The sequence below is a fragment of the Tuber melanosporum genome (assembly GCF_000151645.1).
Source record: "Tuber melanosporum whole genome shotgun sequence assembly, scaffold_102, strain Mel28".
NCBI classification, from domain to species: Eukaryota; Fungi; Ascomycota; class Pezizomycetes; order Pezizales; family Tuberaceae; genus Tuber; species Tuber melanosporum.
Window position 1 is genome coordinate 63,629 of NW_003298758.1, and position 4,603 is coordinate 68,231.

Consider the following 4,603-nt stretch of genomic DNA (forward strand, 5'->3'; position numbering starts at 1 on the left):
ACAAAAACAAGCTAAACTTACAGGCTACACAATGGTAGGCAGGAGGCAACTAACATGTCCACCTCTCATGCCTACATGCCAGGCCATCAACTCTATGAACCCACTTTTCTAATTACCTCTGAGGAACATACTAGTGAGGAGGACCTGTACCAGCTGCCTGTTCCCTAAACAAAATAATACAAATAAAGGAAATACATAGAGGTAGTAACAGACAAAGACAGTTAGTAGGGCCTATCTTCCACTGTGGTACCTTGCCTCCTCCTGCCATACCCAAAACTAAGCTAAGAAAACTAAACAAATACCAAAAAACCTAACACACAAGATCCAAATAAGTCCAACCAGGTTGTCGCAACTCATTATCTGCACAGAGACCCATTAGCTAGCCTGTATATCAGGGAGCTTTGTAGCACTCTGCAGCCACACTCAATAGCCTAAGTCAGACTGGAAACACTTAATTTGACCCCTTCAACCTGATGCAAGCCTGACCGGTGCTCACAGGTGCCTCTCTCCCTCTAATTAGCCCCCTTCAAGCCCTACACACCAGACATCACCGAGCTCATCCAGTCCTCTCAGCCCCTGAGACAGATTAACCATTTGACAGCCACAGGACAGCCTATACCTCGCCCTATCAGGCACCCACTAGTTTGGGCCACACCAACAGTGTGCTATCTCCCGACATCATGAAGCCAAGGGGAGCCTACTAGCCACAGCCAAGAGCTTTAAAGGAGGTAGTACCAATACCCGAAGGCACTAGCACCAGCCACACTATCCAACCTAGCAAAATCAAAGTCCAACCAAGTCAGGAAAGGGTAAGTAGAGCCAGCTGAAGCCAGCCCTACAGGTGTGGTAACAAGTACAGACCAAACAATAGACAGAGGTACCACCAACCGTCGGGACCAGAAGGAGGTGTACTAGCAAACAGAAGTAGATAAACAAAAGATAGGCCTCCAATTGCAATGGGTGAAGCTGCCAACTATAACCCACAACTGAACCACCCAAAAATACTGACAATGTGAGTGTCTGGTAGCCAATTATCCCATACTACCCCAAGCAGTAATAAAAAACCACACCATGGGGTAAGATTTTTCAGGGTCAAAGCCATCCCCCACTAAGATAAGGAGGAGACACCTAACGGAATCACCATAAATGCAGCAAGAACAAAAGCTCCAAGGGAATAGCGATAAACAACTTCACAGGATTACGACCGTAGAAACGTAGCATAATGAGGAGGGGCTGCACAGGTACTGTCCTACTACCTGAGAAGTGATGCGACCGGTATGACAAGTTGAGGGCATGAGATGGTCATCAAGTAATCCTGCAGGTATTTTTGTATCACGAGAACAAAGAACTCGGTTAAAACCCAACAAGAAACATGAGCTGGCCAAAAGACCAACACTGGTGATTCCCCCAAACACAATGTTCAATTCCCACAATTAAACGCGAAACCAGTGAGTAGACGAGAGATACGAAGCTACAGACATTTTACAGAAAGGATCTTGTAAGCGACCGTGATGAAATGCTCAAAGTGACAGCATCGTAAGATAACCATCAGGTAACGAAACGAGAAGCCAACAAGTAATCCACCACGTAATTACCATCACGACAGACTCAATAGTAAAAATTCCAGAAACTACGGAGCGAACTCTGATATCTCCCCCAGAATCCTCAGCATTAAGGCCCATTGTGGGTGTGAAAGAAACACGCAGTCACAAATATGGCTTAGCAAGGAAAGGTTTTTCACATGACACATAGTTATGAGTCACAGGTATGTTATTATTTCACACATATGACTCAGTCGGGTCATGTGATTTGTTATGTGTAGGATGTGTGATGCTTTTGCACATGGCTCAAATATAAGTCATGAGATGTGCGCTTGATGAGTATACCTTACGAGTGTACCTTGCAGGTATGCCTTGCGCTGATGATTTATGTTTCGTACATGACCTTGTTATGAGGTCATGGGTTTCATGCATATGACTCAGTTGAGTCATATGACCTGTTTATTACGTTATGATTGGTTTATGAGTTTTTACACATAACCTTGCTATGAGGTTATGGGTTTTGAACATGTGACTACTTTGGTCACATGACTAGTTTGTTATGATTTGGTTTTGCACATGTGACCACTTTGGGTTGCATGACTATGGGCGGGAAGAACACTATATAAGGAGGCAGAGGTGGCCAAGGAGGATAGGTTCTTCACGCTTTGTTCTAAGTACTTTTCCTACTTATTACTTTAACGAATATATAACACCTTTACGATCTTTATCTTGATTGCAACATTATCATTACGCCAAGGAAGGTTCTTCACGAAGAAAAGTTAAGGAAAGCTTACGATAGGCGTTCCCAATAGAAGACAAAGGTCTTGTACTCTCGGTAACGTAGGCAGAGGCCTAGTGCTATCGTAAGACTAAGGAAAGAAATAGAAGAAGAGAAGTATCATTCCCGTTGCCAAGAACTAACAATCCAAGGAGGGATCTTTACATTACAAAGCATCACCTGGTGCGATGCTAAACGATAGAAAACGGCATCCTTGAATCCAGATAGGGAAGGAGATAACGACAGCAATGATCAAAACCTTCACCTTGGAGGATTCAGCGACGCCCTAGATCACGTTTCAGCAAAGCCCTCGAGGGCAGCAAGCCCGGTAATCCCAGAGAAAGGATCACCAGTCGATAGCTCTCCCGTAGGAACTCCACGACCAGAGAGAATGTCAGGATCAGCAGTACCTGGGCCACCGGCCCCTGCTGCTCCCGCACTAGGCTCTAGCATACATGGAATGACTGAGAACCAGTTTCAAGCATTTCTAGCAGCAACACAAAACAAAGGCCAAGGAAACATCCAACGACCAAAAGTAAAAAAACCTGACACATACGAAGGAGCCGAAGACAAGCTGCGAATATTCTTGGCATAATGCGAAGGGTATTTTGCCATTAAGGCATATGGAGAATACCACGATGAGATCAAGATTCCCTATGTAGAATCACTATAAAGAGGACTTGCGGGGCAAGGGATCATGCCCTTCCAAGATAGAAGAAAACAGAGGGAATGGGTCATGTATGAAGAGTTCAAAGCGACACTCTTCAAGCAATTCGGGGATCCCAATGCCAAAGAGACAGCAAGACGAAAGCTGGAAAAACTCTAACAAGGAAAACAAACCTTTTCGGCATACTGTAATGAATGCCGACTATTGGAATACGAGGCCGAGTTTGATGATGCTACTCTCTACATCATCCTCCTAAGAAACTGCAGCGAGAGACTCCAAGAGGCATGTGGAATCTCCGACTTACGCTACACAACAGCAGAACGATTTGCAAGATAGGCCATCGATAAGGAAAGCAAACTAAACATGGTTCGAAGCAACTTGGAAAACACTATAGCACACAGGATGGTCCAATCATCTAGGAATGTGGACGGAACCTTCAAAACGCAAGCAGCTCGAGGTGAAAGTCAAGCATTACCACTAGGCGAGCCAATGGAATTGGTGAAATCAAGGGCAGGACCTGCTCAGAACCTGCTTAAGGAAGAATATGCCAGAAGAATGAACGAGAAACTCTGCCGAAGGTATGGAAAAGCAGGACATTGGATTCGAGAATGCAGAAGCCCACCAGACAGTGGATACCAAGGAACCAGGGCTGCTGGAAACAACCACTTCCAAACTCAAAAGAGGAGCAACATTCGTGAAATGATTACAGAAGATTTACCAGCCTAAAACGATGAGGGTCCCCAGTAAACAGTGGCCTGGGAGACCCAAAATGTAGACCTGAAAAACCTATCAAGTTAGCAAATGGCCACAGCACTACACACGCAAAGAGGAGAAGGAGAGAGAGATCATGTCATGATCAAGACAAGGATATACAACGAAAAAGATGAAAACACAACACTATATGCAATGCTCGACTCCGGAGCTACCGAAGATTTCATCGACCAGGCAATCTGCGACAAATACGGCCTCCACACGAAAGAAGCGAAGAAAGCGAGACAAGTCTACCGAGTAGATTGAAAGCCAAGCGCAATGGGTCCTATAACCCATACGGTGACAGTACCTATAGACATTGAGAGCCATAGGGAAATGGCAACCTTTATAGTAGCAGATCTCAAGAACCATGAGAGAGTGCTCGGGATGCCATGGTTGCGAAAACATAATCCGACAATGGATTGGAATGAGAATAAGATGACCTTCACAAGTGTACTATGTGCGATACAATGTCTCAACAGTTTACCTGTGGTCTACGCAACACTGATATGAGAAGCGCAAGATGAAACTTTGCATGCAAAGTTCACCGAGATGCGGCAAGATAAGAGAGTCCGGATACAAAGACTGGACAAAGAGACAAAAGTGCCTACCAAGGGTTCCAAAGGGGCAGCAGGACACGACCTGTATGCCAATGAAGGAATCAAGATACCTGCCAACTGGCTGGTAATGATAGCAACAGGAATAGCCATCGGACTACCAGAAGGCACCTATAGAAGAATAGCACCCCGCAGTGGTCTAGCAGTCACACATCGGCTCATGACCATGGCAGGGGTGATCGACGTCGACTACACAGGTGAAATCAAAGTGGTCCTGGCCAACCTGGCCTAAAAGCACTATGAAGTCCAC